Source organism: Aedes aegypti, chromosome 2 (assembly GCF_002204515.2).
Source record: "Aedes aegypti strain LVP_AGWG chromosome 2, AaegL5.0 Primary Assembly, whole genome shotgun sequence".
Lineage (NCBI taxonomy): Eukaryota > Metazoa > Arthropoda > Insecta > Diptera > Culicidae > Aedes > Aedes aegypti.
This window is the reverse complement of record NC_035108.1, coordinates 463,873,943-463,895,431: the sequence shown is the minus strand read 5'-3', so window position 1 is coordinate 463,895,431 and position 21,489 is coordinate 463,873,943. Positions and strand designations below refer to the sequence as shown.

At 41.7% G+C, this 21,489-nt stretch overlaps 1 pseudogene; it reads right to left on the bottom strand.

Moving 5' to 3' along the window:
* Nucleotides 1-14,528: 14,528 nt before the first annotated feature.
* On the bottom strand, nt 14,529-14,885 carry LOC110675251 (annotated as a pseudogene).
* Between the last annotated feature and the right edge of the window lie 6,604 nt (nt 14,886-21,489).

Here is a 21,489-nt window from a genome sequence, read left to right as displayed (position 1 = left end):
GAGTTCTGATAATTAACCTGAAGTGTACGATTTGACAGATAACTTTGAATTATTCTAACAATGTATGTTGGAAAATTAAAGTTTTTTAATTTTACAATCAAACCTTCATGCCAAACACTGTCGAATGCTTTTTCTATGTCTAGAAGAGCAAGACCAGTAGAATAGCCTTCAGATTTGTTGGAACGGATCAAATTTGTTACACGTAAAAGTTGATGAGTGGTCGAATGTCCATGGCGGAATCCGAACTGTTCATTGGCAAAAATTGAATTTTCGTTGATGTGGGCCATCATTCTGTTCAAAATAACCTTTTCAAAAAGTTTACTGATGGAGGAAAGCAAACTGATTGGACGATAGCTAGAAGCTTCTGCAGGATTTTTGTCTGGTTTTCAAATTGGAACAACCTTTGCATTTTTCCATTTGTCAGGAAAATATGCTAATTGAAAACATTTGTTAAATATATCAACTAAAAATGATAAGCTACTTTCTGGAAGTTTCTTGATGAGGATGTAGAAAATTCCATCATCGCCAGGAGCTTTCATGTTTTTGAATTTTTTAATAATAGTTCTCACTTCTTCCAAATCAGTCTCCCAGGCATTTTCGAAAACGTTCTCTTGATTGAGAATATTTTCGAACTCCTGAGTAACTTGATTTTCAATTGGACTAGTAAGTCCTAAATTAAAATTGTGCGCACTTTCAAACTGCATAGCAAGTTTTTGAGCTTTTTCGCAATTAGTTAGTAATAATTTGTTTTCCTCTTTCAATGCCGGTATTCGCTTCTGAGGTTTTTTCAAGATTTTCGATAATTTCCAAAATGGCTTAGAGCCAGGGTCCAATTGAGAAATTTTATTTTCAAAATTTTTGTTTCTTAATTGAGCAAAACGTTTCTTGATTTCTTTCTGCAAATCCTGCCATAAAATTTTCATAGCAGGATCGCGAGTGCGTTGAAATTGCCTTCTCCTCACGTTTTTAAGACGGATCAAGAGTTTAAGATCATCGTCTATAATCACGGATTCAAATTTTACTTTACATTTTGGAATTGCAATGCTCCGGGCTTCAACAATGGAATTTGTTAAAGTTTCAAGAGCATTGTCAATATCAAGTTTAGTTTCTAAAGAAATGTTAACATCAAGATTGGAGTCAACATACGTTTTATATATATTCCAGTCGGCTCGTAAATAATTGAAAGTGGAGCTGATAGGATTGAGAATTGCTTCTTGAGATATTTGAAATGTAACAGGGACATGATCAGAATCAAAATCAGCATGAGTAATCAGTTGGCTACAAAGATGACTAGAGTCGGTTAAGACCAAATCAATCGTAGATGGATTTCTAGAAGAGGAAAAACATGTGGGGCTATCAGGGTATTGAATTGAGAAATATCCTGAAGAGCACTCATCAAATAAAATTCTGCCGTTGGAATTACTTTGAGAATTATTCCATGATCGATGTTTGGCATTAAAGTCACCAATGACAAAAAATTTTGACTTATTGCGAGTCAATTTACGCAAGTCAGTTTGGAGCAAATTAACTTGCTGCCCAGAGCATTGAAAAGGCAAATAGGCAGCTATGAAAGTATATTTACCAAACTGTGTTTCAACAGAAACACCTAAAGTTTCAAAAACTTTAGTTTCAAATGATGAAAACAGTTGATGTTTTATACGCCTATGAATGATGATTGCAACTCCCCCACATGCCCCATCAAGTCGATCATTACGATAAACAAAAAAGTTAGGATCTCTTTTGAGTTTAGATCCAGGTTTTAAATACGTTTCGGTAATAACTGCTATATGCACGTTTTTAACCGTAAGAAAATTAAATAGCTCGTCCTCTTTACCATTCAGAGAACGAGCATTCCAATTTAAAATATTTAAATTATTATTTGGATCCATTAGAAAAACGTAATCCAATAACAATTTGATTTGTAAATTTTACACCTACTTGGACTGCTTCAGTCATAGTGGTGGCTTTGAACATTGCATCAATCATTAGATTCAATTGTTCAGTTAGAAAATTAAAATCAGAGGCAGACATGTCATGTGATTTCCCATTAGAATTTCCGGTAGACGAAGAAGCGGAGTTACCTGTGGCGGTAGGCTTTTTTCCATTTGATTTGAAACAAGTAGAATGGGTACCCATGGATCGAACAGGGGAGGAGTTCGAATTTCCTGCTACGATATCGGCAAAGGATTTACCGTGGGTAGATACATTCGAAATAGAAAGATTCGAACGGCTACCCGACGGAATAAAATTAGTTTGTGAATGAGCATGATTATGATCTTCCTGATGGGTATGATTCATGATCAAGCGATCGTTAACTGAAAAATGAGCATTGTTCGATACTCTACCAGGCAAATTCCGGAAACGACCGTTATCGTAACGGATATTATCTTTCATCTGCCTGGCACGAGCCTCAATGACCTTTTTGCGTGAAGGGCAATTCCAAAAATTTGACCTCTGATTGGCCCCGCAATTAGAGCATATAAACTTGGTGGTATCTTCCTTCACTGGACAGACGTCTTTGGCGTGAGAAGAACCTCCGCAAATCATGCATTTAGCATCCATGCGACAATTTTTTGTACCATGACCCCACTTTTGGCACCGACGGCACTGAGTGGGGTTCTGGTAATTTCCTCCAGGTTTCTGGAAATGTTCCCATGTCTCACGGACATCAAACAAAAGTTTTGCTTTTTCTAAAGCTTTAATATTATTTAGTTCTTTTTTGTTAAAGTGAACTAAATAAAATTCTTGAGAAAGCCCTTTCCGAACAATGCCAGATTGGGTTCTCTTTTTCATAATGATTACTTGGACTGGGGAAAATCCAAGTAAATCATTTATTCCATTTTTGATCTCTTCAGGTGATTTATAGTCACTTGAGAGACCTTTCAAGACAACTTTGAACAAACGTTCAGTTTTGTCGTCATAAGTAAAAAATTTGTGTTTATTCTCTTCAAGATGTTTGAGAAGAAGTTCACGATCTTTAAGAGTTTCCGGCAAAACGCGACAGTCTCCTTTCTTTGCGATTTGGAAGGACACCTTGATTCCCCTAATGGAGTTCAAGATCTCCTGCCTAAATCCCGCAAATTCGGAACAACTGACCACGATAGGCGGCACTCTTTGCTTCTTCACTTGAATCAAAGAGCCTGGGCTAGAGGCTGCTTCGATTTGGTGTTCGGAAAATTTGTCTAGAGCATCGAACTGATTGCTCATTTCGATACAATTATTCATTTCACCCTTGGAAGAAAGTTCGCATTCCGGGGAAGCGTCCTTTCTTCCATTCTTGCCACGTGTAGTGACAGTTTTAAAACCCACTTTTTTGGAAGGAAGTAGTGAATTCAGAGATTCACCCTTCCTTTTGTTTGTTGTTGATACCATGTTTAATTAATAAACGAAAGAAGACGTGACCTTCGAAAGGTTTTTTCCCTAGACGGTGTCCAAGAAGGATTACCACCGCTAGCTTTCGCCAACGGGTCCAACGAAAAATCGAAGGCACGGGTCCTGTTGCATACCGGTCTCTACAACCGAAACGTAACGTGAGTCCCGAACGCTCCCCTGCATGAACCATCAGCAGCAAGACGAGAACAATGGACAATCGGGGAGAGATAGATGCGTGTGTATACTGGTCAGTTTAGTTCGCCATTAGATATTCTTCGATGCTATAGAATCGCTATCAGAAGCCAATAATTTGCATTCCTTTAGTGATCTCTTGCAGTCGGCGGGTAAAATTGTAAACTCTGATCCTCTAATACCACCGCTTCTAAATTAGTACCACTGAATTCTAGGATTTGACCAGTATACACGATTTATTACGGTAGTAACCCAAATTCGTAGGCAACCCAAAACAGGCAGTCGAGCGCTATAGAATTGAATTATCTTTTCCAGTATATGTGTAAGTAATAACACAAGTTGTTAAGCCTAAATCTGAAGTGCTTGGCTCAAAACAACTTGGTGATGACAAAATTTGTTAGTACGATTGAATTATGCATTTGCACTCTCTTTGATCATGACTAGGTTTGATTTGAAATCGTATTCGAACCAATTAAGCAAGATTAACTCGCGGTTTCACAGAAAGCGGAAGGAATACTTAATGTAAGTCTGTAATATTAGTGTAACCTTCATACTTCATAATGAAATTCAATAAATTTCAGCTTAAAAGCTGGAGAACATTCAACCTGCTAAAAGGACAGTTTTCTTCCCCTGGAAACCCGCATTTCGAACAAACTTTTAAGATTAACTGTTCAACTGTTCATCAAGGAAGTCCTTTGAAGTAAGTGATCCTGCGTAGTAAGCAGATTAGACCTGTGAAGTAAGCAGTAGAGCGCCCATTTCATAATCTCCAGAGTACAGTAACTTCCTTCTTCTGTGGATGATGGTGGGACACGCAAAGACTTGCGGTTTATGCGCCATCGGTGGAACGACAGGCTCGATGATGGGGTGCGATATGTGTGATGATTGGTTTCACCCTAACTGCGTTGGCGAAAGTGAAACCAATATCGAACCGGACAAGACCTGGAGATGCGATCGCTGTGGTACGGACAAGGAAGTTAGGGAGCCGACAAGTGCAGGAAGCCGTAAGTCAGGTCGAAGTTCGACAAGCAGTAAAGCACGTAAGCAACTATTGATGAAACAGCTCGAGGAACAGCGCGCCATGAAGCTGAAGCAACGTGCCGAGGAGGACGAAATCCGTAAACGACGAGCTGAAGAGGACGAGGCCTATCTTCAGCAGAAGCTGAACATCATCTTGGAGGAAGATGATGACGAAGACAACTCGAGCCGATTGAGCAGTCGCGCCAGCCGTAAGAAGGTCTTGGATTGGCTAAGCAACGATCAATCAATCGGAAAAACACCCATTACTAGACCACCGATAGTCGATGTCGACCAAAAGCACGCGACTCCAGTAACGACACCTGGATTACAAATTCAAGGAACTGTGGTCACAAAGTCTAGTATGGTGGTCATACCTGCATCTACATCGACACCGAATTCGAAAGCCGACGAAATTTCTCAACCCGTTTCTCATGCAATAGTGCCCACACAAGTGCCTCCTACAAGAACGCTAATCAACTCTACAATGTTAGATATTATGAGGCCCATGTACGCATTTCCGGTGACTCGAGCTGGTGTTTTGGATTATACAGCGCCACCAGGGCATCAAGCAAGCGCAGCTGCGCGACCTGCCGTATCGGCAATTCCTACTGGGTCAAACTGTGCATTCGGGTCAATCCCGTCGGTCGTGCCACTAACGACACACCTCGCCTCTGGTCTATCGCTTCGGAGTCCGCCTGTTGGTCAAACATCCATTGGTTTATATGCAAATGTTCCTGCAATTCCTCCAACCACGATCTTCTCCGCTGATGTGGCATCGCAGCTGCAGCAAATTCCGCCTCCATTGGACCAAACAGCTGCATTACAATCCAGGCCAACGTTGGTTCCGCAAGATCCTGTGCCCCCAGGATCAGCATTAGGCTCAGTAACATATCAACCGCATCACATTTCGCAGCCTAGAGTTGGTGACGAACAACAGCAGTTGGAACTTTTGTATCAGTCAGTGCCCACTAGTGCACAATTAGCAGCGCGCCAAGTAATGCCCCGGGAATTGCCCGTCTTTTCCGGTGACCCACAGGATTGGCCACTGTTTTCCAGCTCGTTCCATAATACTACGACAGCGTGTGGGTTTACAGATGCTGAGAATCTAGCTCGACTCCAACGTTGCTTAAAAGGGCACGCGCTAGACTCAGTGAAAAGTCGCTTGTTGATGCCGCAATCAGTGCCCCATGTAATGGAGACTCTGAGAAAATTATATGGACGCCCGGAGGTCTTGATCCATACTCTGATGCAGCGGTTGCGAGTCGTCCCACCTCCGAGAGCCGAGAACCTCCAGTCGATCATAAGCTTTGGGATGGCTGTACGCAACTTGGTGGACCACATGTTCGTGGCAAAGCTACTAGATCACCTTCGAAACCCGATGCTGTTACACGAGTTAGTAGAAAAACTCCCACCACAACTGAAAATGCAGTGGTCATGGTATAAACGTATGCAAACTGATGTCAACTTAGCGACCTTTGGTGAATTCATGACCGAACTTGTTGATACAGCATCGGATGTAACCCTTCCATCGGACACACCACTTCAGCAGAGACTGAACAAGACGGGGCGAGACAACCATAAACTATATGCCCACTCTGAAACTGAAGGTGATCCAACTGTGACAACTACTGGCCAATTCAGACGTCCACCAATCTCAGAATCGAACAGACGAGCTTGTTGGTATTGTTCCGACGAGTCGCATGAGGTTGCTGATTGCCCGCAGTTTATGTCTCTAGATTTAGACGGACGATGGAAAGTGATTCGCTCTAAGGGTCTTTGTAGAACATGCCTGATTCCACATCGTAGATGGCCCTGTCGTTCATTAAAAGAATGCGGGATCGACGGATGTCGTCTACACCACCATGCTCTACTTCATACACCAGCAGCGTCTAACGTTGCCGCCGACCACCGTGTTGCTTTGCAGACTCATCACTCGACGCTGAACATTTGCCTTTTTCGCTATGTGCCAGTGACGCTTGAGAATGATGGAAAGAAAGTGGAAACGTTTGCATTTTTGGACGACGGGTGCCAAACTACTCTTATGGAAGCTGGATTGGCAACGGAGCTAGGCATCTATGGACCAACTGAATCTCTCTGGCTCGGATGGACCGGCAACATTTCCCGGGAGGAAAAGGGTTCACAGCGAGTCAACGTAAACATTTCCGGAAGGGGGATGAACAACAAGTTTAAATTGAGCAATGTACGGACCGTTCAACAGCTGAAACTGCAAGGACAGACGTTGAATTATGATGAGATACAGAAAAGGTATCCACATATGCGAGGACTACCTCTACACAGCTACGTAAATGCGACACCCAGGATTATTATCGGTGTTGAACATGTGCAGCTTCTAACCACTCTTAAAGCGCGAGAAGGGAGAACGAACGAACCGGTGGCCGTCAAGACACGATTAGGCTGGTGTGTATATGGCATGCAAACAGAGGGCTCTGGGGCTTTCGAACAGCTGCACATCCATACAGAAAAGAATATCGAAAATCATGAGTTGCATGAGTTGATGAAGAAGTTTTTTGAAGTCGACGAAGCCGCAGTAGCCTCGCCAATTGAATCCGCGGACGACACCCGAGCCCGGAACATTTTGGAACGTACAACCCGTAGAATAGAAGGAGGATTCGAGACCGGCTTACTGTGGAAGTACGATCGGCCGACATTCCCAGACACTTATCCCTTGGCACTCCACAGACTCCAATCGTTGGAGAAGCGATTCAACAAAGATCCTGAGCTGCGGGAACGAGTGGTATCCCTAATACATGAGTATGAAAAGAAGGGGTATGCTCACAAAATTACCAAGGAAGAACTAGAGTCGACAGAATCCCATCGGGTGTGGTACTTACCCCTCGGTGTGGTACGCAATCCGAGAAAGCCGGAGAAGATTCGCTTAATTTGGGACGCCGCAGCACGAGTTCGTGGTCTATGCTTTAACGACATGCTGGTGAAGGGACCAGACATGCTAACTTCGCTATTCGACGTCTTGTTAAGGTTTAGGCAAAGGTCCATTGCCATATGTGGAGACATTCGGGAGATGTTCCACCAAGTTCGGATCATCCCTGGTGATAAACAATCCCAGAGGTTTCTTTTCCGCGAACATCAATCCGAACAGCCACAGATTTACGTCATGGATGTGGCTACTTTCGGTGCCAAGTGCTCCCCCTGTTCATCGCAAGCTGTGAAGAACAAGAATGCTGAAGAATTCGCAGTAGAATACCCCAAAGCAGCCGAGGCTATCATCAATGCTCACTACGTGGACGACTATCTTGATAGTGTAGATACTGTGGAAGAAGCCGTGCAACTGGTGGCAGATGTAAAGCACGTCCATAAAAAAGGCGGCTTCGAGATCCGCAACTTTTCGTCCAACTCGGCAGAAGTGCTGCAGCAACTAGGAGAAACACGAAGTCTGGAAAAGAAGTCGTTGAGTCTGGATGTATCGGCATACGTGGAACGTGTGCTAGGCATGGTCTGGAAGCCGGCTCTAGACGTGTTCACTTTCGACACGACATTGAAGGACGACCTAGAGCAACTCTTGGAGCAAAATACAACGCCCACCAAGCGGCAGGTACTGCGATTGGTGATGTCACTGTTTGATCCATGCGGTTTTATCGCCCATTTCACCGTGCATGGTAAAATACTTATGCAGCATATCTGGAGAAGTGGGACAGACTGGGATGAGAAAATAGCTGACCAGTTACAGGAAATGTGGAAGGACTGGACTCGTCTGTTGAAGCAGTTGATCAACGTCCAAGTTCCAAGATGTTTCTTCGGAGTAGGTGAGAGTAGACTTCCCGCCAATATCCAGCTCCACCTTTTCGTAGATGCAAGCGAACTCGCATATGCGTGCGTGGCCTATTTGCGGATCGTCCAAGCCGGGACCGTTCGTTGCACTCTGGTAGCAGCAAAAACCAAAGTGGCGCCCCTTAAACCACTCTCTATCCCTCGATTGGAGCTTCAAGCTGGCGTCATAGGCTGTCGTCTGTTAGACACAATCTGTGGCGCACTGGATCTGTCGATTGAAGCAAGATACATTTGGACTGATTCAGCTACGGTACTTGCATGGATCAAGTCTGACAGTCGTCGATACCACCCATTTGTAGCGTTTCGCGTAGGCGAAATCCTGAATAGCACTAATGTCGATGAGTGGCACTATGTACCAAGCAAACTTAACGTGGCTGATGACGCTACGAAGTGGGGAGATGGCCCAGATTTCAGCCCGAATGGCCGTTATTACGCAGGTGAACATTTTTTGTATCTGCCAAGGAACAAGTGGCCTGAGCAAACCAAACAGAAGTGCATCACTAACGAAGAGCTCCGAACAGTTTTTCACCTTCATCGTGTAATTCCATCACCACTGATAAATGTGGCCCGATTCTCCAACTGGAACCGATTGGTGCGATCGACTACATACATGCTTCGTTCGTTGAAGAAGATGCGTGGAGAAAAAATCTCAGGTGATTTGACCAGTGATGAACTACTACTGGCCGAGAACTTCCTATGGCGCCAAGTTCAGCTTGAAGTATACCCAGACGAGTATTGTTCACTCCAGTACAATAAACAGCATCCCAACGAAATACCCAAGCCAATCGATAAGAGCAGCCCACTCTACCAGGATTCTCCGTTTTTGGACGATTCCGGTGTGATTAGAATGTTCAGCAGGATTGGGGCGGCACCCACTACCCCATACGAAGCTAAGTATCCCATTATCCTACCTAAAGATCACCGCTTAACGTTGCTCCTCGTCGATAGCTATCACCGTCGATTCGTTCATATTAATCATGACACCGTTCTCAATGAGGTGCGTCGCCGGTTCAGAATCCCACAACTACGGCGCGTGATCAAACGTGTCGCCAGTTCCTGTCAACGATGTAAGGTCCAGAAAGCTACTCCCCGTCCACCTATGATGGCACCGCTTCCTGCATTTCGACTGACCCCTAACATTCGGGCATTTAGTTACACCGGTATTGACTACTTCGGTCCTCTCATGGTGAAGGTGGGACGCAGTTTGGCAAAACGCTGGATAGCGCTCTTCACGTGTCTTACGACACGTGCGGTGCACTTGGAAGTCATACACAGTCTGTCGACGCAATCCTGCGTCATGGCGATCCGTAGGTTCGTAGCGCGCAGAGGGTCACCAGCAGCAATCTACTCCGATAACGGTACTAGCTTCAAGGGGGCTAGTAACCTACTGACAAGCCAAATTCAAGGAATCCACCAAGACTGCGCAAACACTTTCACAAATGCAAGGACAACCTGGCACTTCAACCCACCATCTGCTCCTCATATGGGTGGATGCTGGGAGCGAATGGTTCGCTCAATCAAGGTGGCGATGGCGGGAGTTGCAGAGTATCCTCATCATCCAACAGACGAAGTGTTAGAAACCGTTGTGCTGGAGGCGGAATCCATTGTGAATTCACGACCGCTAACCTACATTCCACTGGACGACACGGAACAGGAAGCCTTGACACCAAATCATTTCCTCCTGTACGGCGTTCAAGGGGTCGTTCAGCCGAGATCAGTCTGTGCAATTGGAGGGGCTACACTACGTGATAGCTGGAAACTAACGCAGTGTTTAGTAGATCATTTCTGGAAGCGCTGGGTACATGAGTATCTACCAACAATAACCAGGCGTACCAAGTGGTTTCGGCCAGTCAAACCACTGGCACTTGATGATTTGGTGTTAGTGGTGGACGAGAATAAACGGAATGGGTGGCTGAGAGGACGGATCATCGAGGTGAAGCGTGGACACGACGGACAAGTACGCAGCGCAGTCGTGCGCACCAAAGATGGCATTTTCACCAGACCAGCGGTTAAGCTGGCGCTATTGGACGTTCGTGTCCATGAGCAGGCTCCAGAGGGAGACGCCGGAACTACACGGGAGGGAGAATGTTGCATACCGGTCTCTACAACCGAAACGTAACGTGAGTCCCGAACGCTCCCCTGCATGAACCATCAGCAGCAAGACGAGAACAATGGACAATCGGGGAGAGATAGATGCGTGTGTATACTGGTCAGTTTAGTTCGCCATTAGATATTCTTCGATGCTATAGAATCGCTATCAGAAGCCAATAATTTGCATTCCTTTAGTGATCTCTTGCAGTCGGCGGGTAAAATTGTAAACTCTGATCCTCTAATACCACCGCTTCTAAATTAGTACCACTGAATTCTAGGATTTGACCAGTATACACGATTTATTACGGTAGTAACCCAAATTCGTAGGCAACCCAAAACAGGCAGTCGAGCGCTATAGAATTGAATTATCTTTTCCAGTATATGTGTAAGTAATAACACAAGTTGTTAAGCCTAAATCTGAAGTGCTTGGCTCAAAACAACTTGGTGATGACAAAATTTGTTAGTACGATTGAATTATGCATTTGCACTCTCTTTGATCATGACTAGGTTTGATTTGAAATCGTATTCGAACCAATTAAGCAAGATTAACTCGCGGTTTCACAGAAAGCGGAAGGAATACTTAATGTAAGTCTGTAATATTAGTGTAACCTTCATACTTCATAATGAAATTCAATAAATTTCAGCTTAAAAGCTGGAGAACATTCAACCTGCTAAAAGGACAGTTTTCTTCCCCTGGAAACCCGCATTTCGAACAGGTCCAAACAAGGATCGTAAAGGGATCAATAGTAGAAAAAATAGTACTGAAAAGTACTGTTTTAGTAGCACTGAAAAGTACCGTTTTTAATTTTAGCACTGAAAAGTACTGTTTTATTGCTTTAGGTAGTTTTTAAGAAAACTTCCAAGAGCAGAGAGAATTCGTGTACGCACAGCACGAAGGTACGATGCGCACTGAAAATTATTATCACTGATTTTTTCATTAGGATGTCACAATCGTTCAGTTGAAAGAATATTGAAATATTGGCAAAATAAAAGAATTAAAAAACAGCCAAGCACAGTAATGAAATCAATTGAATAAGCGATGCAAAATTTTAGCATGTTTAGCACTTAACATTTTTCCAGTGAATATATTGCTTGAGCTGAATTAATAATGAAATTTTCAGTGTGGAAAATGTTTTAAACGCTCAATTGCAAGGATCCTAGCTTATATGATAGAAACATAGATATGACCATTACCTGTTTATGTAGAGATAGAGAAATAAATGGAATCGTTAAGCAAATATTTGTTTGAGCAGTTTGAAATACTTGGAAAGATTTTTTTTTGAATCGAAATGATTAAATGCTTTGGGAAAAGTAAAGACGATAGATCGGAGTTTGTTCAATCAATTTGTGTACCGGAAGCACGTTTTGACAAGTTAAATATTTAAATCATTCAAAAATCGTGCGATACTAATTCTTCTATGGTTTGTTTGTATGTGTGTGTTTCGGTTGTTCAATCAATTTTGTGTTCGATAGTTATGACTAACATCGAACAATGTATACTTATCGCTTGTATTGCTGGTGGTGTGTCCTAATATGATAAAATCAGTAAGATGTTTATAGAGCATTCTGTGGTGCATTGGGCCATGCAAATCTTTGCAGAAATTTAATGATATTTTAGAATTCAAGATTGGTTAGCAGCAGAGCCCTCAAAACAATTTCACCTAAAGAAGAACTTATTATCTAATGCCAGTAACAGTACAGCTTGTAGCACATTTGCTGGGGCTCTAATGATCATGATGAATTATTGCCATTGAAGCAAATAGGCAAAGTTTGTAACCTGATTTACTGCAAATATAGTTTAATGTAAGATGAAGATCAAAGAAACTAAAAAAAAAATGTTTCAATATAAAGTAGACTATTCTTTAATGGTAATGGACGTTGAACAGAAAAGTCTTTTGGAAATACGATTTTATCAGATATTTTCAATAAAAAATAGTATGATGTTGAATAATGCTGGTCACGCTTCTATTAAATATCTAATCGCTAGAAAGTCAATATGTTATAAGTTATATGCAAAGTTATCTTAATATAAATGGATAACAAAATGTTTGATTACATATTAAGAGTAGAGATGGGAAGAAATGTTGAGAAGGATAGAGCTAGGTATATATTATATCGATGATGAACTAAGGAATGAAAATGAGCATAGAAGGCTTTGAGAAAGAGAAATGTCACGATGAAGAATAAAACGAGTCAGTCTTTCAACGAACGTAATGAAGCATAGAAGCCAAAAGAAAAGCTTGGGAACCACCGGTCACAACAATAAGGTAATAGCGTTAGCGTTAGCGTAGCTACGGTATACTTCGTAGATTGTATTTTAGCAGTATTCATGTTTATTTGTTTTTTTAGTAATCTCATCATGACTGCTTTCAGGAACAAGACCTACCTTGTTCAAATCATAAACAAGAATACTAAAAGCATGACTATCGTTATTCCCGGCCACGCCCATCTTTACCGTAACTTGGGATAGGAGAAGGATACGTCGTTGTAGCACTTACGTGAGATGCCACCGACTCAGCGACACCCTCATAAGTGCTACGGAATTGGAGGTTGGCAGAGGTATATGGTCAGGATTCGCCTAAAAAGATGGCGATAGACCGTGAGCATTTGTTGTTTAAGTTTTTTTTTTCAAATTTAATCTTTTGAATGCCGGCAATCAAAAGAGAAAACAATAGTTTATTTATTGCATACATAGTAGTACGCGTGATGCATGTCGATTGTGTGGTATTTGTTTCTGCACAATAGCCAGTAAAAAGCAATACCGATACCTTTAGGGTCAACTGGTTAAAAAATCGCGTAAAACATGAAAATATAAAGCCGTTGCTCAAAAAATAAAAATCCGCCAGTACGGCACTCTAGGATAGTCAGAAAAAACACGTTTGGACTGAAAACTCGAGGATAACACAGGTCTGTTTTTCTGCTAATAATAATACAAAAAAACAAAATCAACCGGTTGAAAAAAAAGAACGGCCGCGCCCATTGAAAGCCGCGTTACACCACACAAAAATATCAAAATTAAAAACTAAAGCAAATACATCACGATAAAAGGAAAGATTCGGTAGGCGTACAAAATAGTTTATGAAGGAAAATATGTATCGTTGGAATCTGAATGAAAATTTTAGCAGGAATTCGATTCTTATCCTAATGGAACAAACTCACCGGATTGATTCTTAGAAATCATGGGTTGCCCGTAACCTTCAGGCAATTCCTTACAAAGCTTGAAACAACTAGCTGATTCGCAGTACCGAGAACAAAAGTCAACGAAAACACATCGTTCATAAACGTCGGCCAATTCACGCCAGCAATATTCACTATCCATTCAGCGACAGAACCCTCGACTTCTGACCGATCCCTAACTGAACACCTGGGTACGCTACCATCCGGGTGGCATAGCTCCAGCCGAATCATCAGCGGAATCGCAGACAAAAATCGAAATAAACACCCCCGCATAAACAAGAACTATATCGGTACAGTATCCCGAAAGGTCCACAACAATTTGCAACAATATCTGAATGATTTTGGTTACAATGAAAAATAACAATATATCCACCATACCCGAAACGTTTTTAACAATTCGACAAACGGTAAATAGGAAAATCACAATGTGGGGAATAGGCGGTTAAGTTATGTAACCTTTTGAAAACGTCGATTTTCTCGAACAAAATTTCTCATCAACAGTTTTACAGAAGGTAGATATACTGTTCATTTTCCGGCAAAATTAATGTAAGTCAAATAGTGTTGATATATTTGAACCATATGTTTCTAAGGGAAATGAATAACGTATGCATAATTATTGAATTACGGTGCTTTATTGTATGTTTTCCCTATCCTATACTGTTATGTAACAGAATCTGATGAATAGTGACGTAATTAACCTCTTAATCTTTGCACTTTTTAAAGAATCGAATTAAAATAGAAAACCAGACCCGCTACCAGCCCTGTTATGATTCAATTAAAGTTAAATATCACCTCAAGGATATTCTTCCATTCTTTCTGAAACTCACGGAATATCGCCTTCCAAAGCATCCATGTATTGATCGATTCCTTTAAAAGATGGCATCGAGCAACCGGAAGAAGCGCTGCAATCACTCGCAATCTTCCACTTGTCGCCCTGGGCTGTAACCGTGAATGTCTTCTGGCAGGGTTTGGTAGAATTGTCCTGGAAGTTGACCGTTCCCGAAACCTTGATGATGAACGTCAGCTGCGAGGACACAGCGTCGCCAATGATCGGCTGAGCGACCAGGGTGTTCATAATATGTTCGAAGCGGGGCAGTTCCTGGAAATACTACTTCTTCCCGTTGGCACCATTTTCCGTTCCACACCAGCAAACCGTTGTCCATGTAGAGCCGGGTCATTTGATGCCGCTTCTTGGCTTCTTTTTCATTCTGCAGTTTGGTGAACATTACTAAAGGACCTATCTAACATTGAGAGGCTCTCTTTGATTACTTTCTCTTTCATTAATAACTGTGTCACATTAACCTCTTTTGTTGCGTTTTTTGTATGAAACGTTAGTCAAGGAAATTGACTTTCGATCTATAGTGAAAAACTTCCCAAAATCTTTAGTATTCCACTGTTATAATCGAAAGAGAACGAGAGAGAAGAGAATCTCTCATTTGTACATAGGTCCTTTAGTAATGTTCCGCGAGAATTCCTCCTCCATCCGGCAAGCGGTATCGATTTTGGTGCGCAGTTCCTACACTGAAATGAATTTTATTGTAGAAACTACTAAATCCATGGTAAAATTAAGAATTGCACCAACGATTTTCAACCGACTACATTAATCTGTTAACTCTACCAAAACATAGTCAACATCACTACACAAGAAAATTTCTTCTGTTGATTGATTTAACCAGATTTGTAGTATTTTTGTCTAGAAACATTCTTGATTTGAGAAGTTTAGCATCATACTTTTGACCACACTGTGTTGTACGGTGGGTGTCACGGATTTAAATACAATGCTTTGTAGTGGATGCTACCATAGACATAGTCAAATTTACTGCACTGCTCAGTGATTTTCACCAGATTATAGTAAACTTAACAGATTTTTGTAGTCGGTTGAAAATCGTTGCTGCAGTTCTTTATTCTACTATGGATTCGGTAGATTATACAATAAAATTTGTTTGCGTGTACGGGAATTGGGTTTGAACCAAACATCCAACAGATTAGCGAAAGAGATGTACTTGCTGGGTCGATCGCAGTTGTCATTTTTTGATGTGAGTTGCTGTTTTGTAAACTTAATTTCAGTCTAACTCGACTTTTATAAATTAATTGCCAACTTTGAACACTTTTAATAGTAGAATAAGAAGTAAACAATACAGCCTGACAATTTTCCTTCGACGGCGGTTTTTTTCTACAATCAACGCTAGATTAAATGTCGCCTACAAACACAAACAAAATGTAACAATTTGTAGAACTGTTAAAATGTAGTTTAATATTGTCAAATGCAAATGTGTGAGTGTGTTGCACAAATTTAAACAAAAACAATTTACCAAATGGTGGCGATATATTTTCACCATAACTTGCTTGAATCCATTCCCATATAATTTAACAATATCAGAGCAGTTCATATATTGTTACTGATGGGTATGGGTTAATCTTACTGTTTGAAATGGTGAACAGCTTTGAAGTCCAAATGGTTATACATAAAAGCAACTATTTCTGTTACATTAACAGTAACCGTTACAAGATGTTTATTGTTCTTAAAGTAAGACAAACTGTATTTTGCTATGCGGGCCTTCCAAAAATGAAAACATTTGCACTCGCGGTCACAGCCTACTACAATTTATCATGCACATGCATTCACATAAAGCAATAGAACAAAATCTAGCATGCCGTGCCGATCTGTCAAACTCGGGTACCTTTTGCAGTATCAAGGGACCAAATTCAGTACTAGAAGTGGTACCCAATCTGAACCTAAGTGGGACGGACCTGTGCGTACTGCGATCAAAATAAAGTTGTTTCTTTGACGATTTCTTTCCGAAATTTTCCATGCATCAAGAAAGGCCGAGAAATTGCTTGTCAGCAGCAAACCTGGCCTATCAAGATACAGAGTACAGTACTGGCCCGATTTTGTCAACACACGATATTGTCAGCTTTTATAAAATAGAATATTTTTCGTCATGTTTTACCGTGTTAACACTGAAACTGAACCTATATAACCTAATGACCCATTCAGGGTAATGGCTTTCGAGATAATGGTGTTCGGGGTAGTGTCATAAAGTCAATTTGGCAATAAGTATTCAGTCGAAAATTACCAAATACTTTTTCTTTCTTTTTGATTGCTTACACAGCGTAACAAAAATGACATTTTTGCGTGTCTCAAGGATCAAATTATGTGTCTCTAGTAGATTTGGGGTTGCTGAATCTGATGCCATTCCCAGAAATGTTCCAGCACGTCACAATTTTGAGCTACAGGTCGCCAAAGTTGTATAGAAAATTGATTTTATTGATATTTACGTGAAATTTAAAGTACAATTCATCAATCTTTTTTGTAATCTAATCCACCAAGCATGCAAAATAGACTGTGAACTTTCATTTCAGTTATTATTTGATTGAAATTGTACGATAAAATTTCAATTAGGCCGTTTTTTCAACATACTTGCAGTCTTCATACAAAATTAATCGTTTCTCTTATATGGCAAAATACAATAATTGTATAAACCATTAAAAATAACTTTTTCGCATCGAAAGTATTATAAACTTTGATGATAAGTATTGTTATACATATAAAGTATGAATTCTGTGGCAAAATTAAGCAAATAAATTGCTAACAAATAAGCTAACAAACTTGCATGCAAGTTGGCTGAAATAGTTAATTTTTGTATTTTCAACAGCCAATATCTCTAAAACTAGACGTGCTATGATATTTCTGAAACGGCAATGGATTCAGCAACCCTTAATTAAGTGAATAGCGGTATTTTGATGCTGCGTTTTGCACATGGTACATTTGGTGCGGGGGTGAATATTTCTCGACCGCAGCTTCTTCTGGAGCCCATAGTAGGCGCGACATCCACTGATGATGCGTCTCCGTATTTCACGACTAACGTTGTTATCAGCCGTTAACAAGGATCCGAGGTAGACGAACTCATCAACCACCTCAAAAGTATCCCCATCTATCGTAACACTGCTTCCCAGGCGGGTTCTGTCGCGCTCGGTTCCACCTATCAGCATGTACTTTGTTTTTGACGCATTCACCACCAGGCCGACTTTTGTTGCTTCACGTTTCAGGCGGGTGTAGAGGTCTGCCACCGTTCCAAATGTTCTGCCGACCATATCCATATCATCCGCGAAGCATACAAATTGGCTGGATCTTGTGAAAATCTTACATCGGTTATTGAACCCGGCTCTCCGCATGACACCTTCTAGCGCGATGTTGAACAGCAGGCACGAAAGTCCATCACCGTGTTGAAGTCCCCAGCGGGATTCAAACGAACTGCAATGTTCGCCCGAAATCTTCACGCTATTCTGCACACCGTCCATTGTTGCTCTTATAAGTCCTTTGAGCTTCCCGGGAAAGCTGTACTCGTCCATGATTTTCCATAGCTCTTTGCGGTCGATGCTATCATAAGCCGCTTCAAAATCGATGAACAGGTGATGCGTTGGGACTTGGTATTCACGGCATTTCTGGAGGATTTGCCGTACAGTGAAGATCTGGTCCGTCGTCGAGCGCCCGTTGATGAAACCAGCTTGATTTATTTCCCCTTAATAAAGAGTCAATCAATCAATCAACCAGCTTGTTAACTTCCCACAAACTCATTTGGTATTGGTGATAGACAACGAAAGATAATCTGGGATAGTAATTTGTAGGCGGCATTCAGGATAGTGATCGCACGATAGTTTACACATTCCAGTTTGTCGCCCTTCTTGTAGATGGGGCATATGACCCCTTGCTTCCACTCCACCGGCAGCTGTTTCGTTTCCCAGATTCTGACAATCAGCCGGTGCAGACAGGTGGCCAGCTCCAATACCATCCTTACCAGCGGCCTTGTTATTCTTGAGCTGGTTGATGACATCCTTAACTTCCCTGAATGTCGGAGCAGGATGGTTTCCTTCATCCGCCGTGCAGGCGTAGTCACTTCCTCCGCTGTCGTGACCCTCGGCGCCTGTGTTCTCCGTGTCATTCAGGTGTTCATCGTAGTGCTGCTTCCACTTTTCAATCACCTCACGTCCGTCCATCAAGATGCTTCCATCCTTATCCCTACACATTTCCGCACGTTAAACTTCTCGTAGAACTTCCGCGTTTCTTGTGAACGATGCAGCTGTTCCATTTCTTCACATTCCGCTTCTTCCAGGCGGCTCTTTTTTCCCGGAATAGGCGGGTTTGCTGCTTTCGTTTTCTTTTATATCGCTCCACGTTTTGTCGCGTTCCTTGCTGCAACATCCTTCTCCTCCAAAACCTGCCTGCATTCTTCGTCGAACCAATTGTTACATGTCCTCCTTTCCACGTACCCGACGATGCTCCCGGCTGCGTTGTTGATGCCTGCTTTTATGTTGCTCCAGCAGTCCTCAAGAGGGGCTTCATCAAGCTCGCCCTCTTGCGGCAACGCTACCTCGAGATGCTACGCGTATGCGGCGGCGACGTTCGGTTGGGCCAATCACGCTAGGTTATACCGAGGCGGGCGTCGATACCGTACATTGTTGATGACGAATAGTTTTGGGCGCAGTTTCACCATCACTAGATAGTGATCAGAGTCAATGTTAGCGCCACGATAGGTTCTGACGTCGGTAATATCGGAGAAGTACCGTCCATCGATCGAAACGTGGTCGATTTGTGATTCCGTCTGCTTTGGTGATCTCCAAGTGCATCGATACGGGAGGCTGTGCTGGAAGTAGGTGCTGCGAATGGCCATGTTCTTGGAGGCGGCAAAATCTACCAGTTCTCGTTCGTCAGCCGGTAGGCGCTGAACTTTCCAATCGTCGGTCTGAACTCCTCCTCCTGGCCAACCTGAGTGTTCAAATCTCCTATGAACAGACGCTCAGGTTTGCAGAAGCCAACCCCCCCATCCCTGTCAGCATACGACCAAAACTCCCACCGGGGCTAGTTACACGATCTTCCCTAAGGTTACTCGTACCCCGGCCAGTACCACTAGGCGGTAGGGATAGGAGTTGCTGGGCAAGAGGCTAAGGACACACAATGGGGTCTATTTTATTCCTGTAGGTACGCGAGGTACCAATGGTGCGCCATGTCCAGCCGCTTACCGTAGACTATCATAGGGCCGAATGATTTCCAAATTAAGTCAATATCATTTAGTATAGAATTTAAACTTCATTGTTCATTGTCTTCAGTTTGACTAAGAACTTCAGCATATGGAAATTAATCCCAATTTCCCGGCAAATTGTATCTAATTCAAATACCTCTTGCTTATCGATTAACATATTCCAGTCAAAAAAAAAGACTTTTCAGCCATCAAACTTAGGATATGTATCAGCCAAAGGAAGACTTGTGACGCGGCTGCTTACTTCTTGGGCGCAAGTTGGCAGCTAACAAGCAAACTTCCGTTTCTTTGCTACAGCCACATCTGGATAGTTTTCACTTTGGTACCGTAATCCGGGGTATCATTAATCAGCGGGGTAACATTGATCGGAATGACTCATCTCGTAATAAGTTGGTACCATCATCTATTGATGAAACATTTCCAAAGCATGAATGTTGCTTCTCTTTCTTATATTTATGAGCTATTAAAAATTAAGATTTTTGCAAAAATTGCAAAAACGACATTTTCGTTGTTTACGTTGTTTACATGGATGATAAATGTTACCCCATAACAGCTAAATGAAAAAATCACATAAAACATTTTTGCAATCATGCTTAAATTTATCAAAAAAAACAAAATACAGTATATAGTCACGAGCTATGGGTAGCAGTACTTGTTTTAAAAATATAATACTCAGAACATTTGCAATTTTGAATTCAATATTTAAGAAATATCCGAAAAACTGATCAATGTTACCCCGGATTACGGTACCTACTATCTACTATAAGGTATCGCCTTCATCATCATCATCATACCCATCCACCCACAACCACGACGCGGCACCGTTCAGACGCGCGCAAAATTCACACAAAACTTTTCACCCAACTCGGTAGCGGAGAAAAAACTTTTCTAATTTTTACGCTCAGCGCAAAAGTTTATCTCCGTTTGTGGTTGGTCCCCGCTCGCTGTACTTCCCCTCCTTTTCTAGTACTGCTTTATGAGAAACCCGAGAAATCCTTATCCAGATCGTTTCTTTAGTTTTTCTTGGTTGATGCTCATTGGCGTAGCTATGATTTTTTTCTGGAGGGGGCATAAGGGGGGCCTAGCAAATACTTGTTTTACAGAAGTAATGTCGGTCGCAATAATCACGATTTTCACAAATTTGGTAGTTTTTACAGATTTGTATCGATTTCATTCATTTATAATTTTGTCTCATTTCGTGGCATATCAGTGATATTTGTAAATTTCAATTATCGCTACGAAAAAGATTCATTCTTGTTGTAACCAGTCAAAAATCTTTAAAGAATTCTAGCAAAAAGCTCATAAGGATTGTCTTTTGTGTTTCTCCTTTGATTATTTCAGGAATTAATTCATGTGCTTTGAAGAGTTTCCTCTGAGAATTCCTACGGGAATTTATTCATGAATTATGTTCGCACTTTTCAGTGCTTTTTTCAAGAACTCCTTTACTAGTTTTCATTGAGTTCGTCCTGGGAGAATCATTCTCAGACTTTTTGATCTCATCAGAAAACTTCTCAATGAATCTCTATCGAACTGCTTAAAAAATCGTTTGAAGAATTCCGCATTACAAATTCTTTTAATACTTTCTCCTCGAAGGTCCTCTAGGTACACATTACATATAAATTCCAATTGTTAGTTTAAAGTATCCTGTGTTCATAAATAATTTGTTTAGGATTTCTAAGGATTTCTCCCAAATATAGAACAAAAATTTATAGGATTCTCACCAAAAATGACTTCACAATCAACAAGCAAGGATTCATTCCACGAATTCTACAGAGAGTTCGCCAACAGTTTT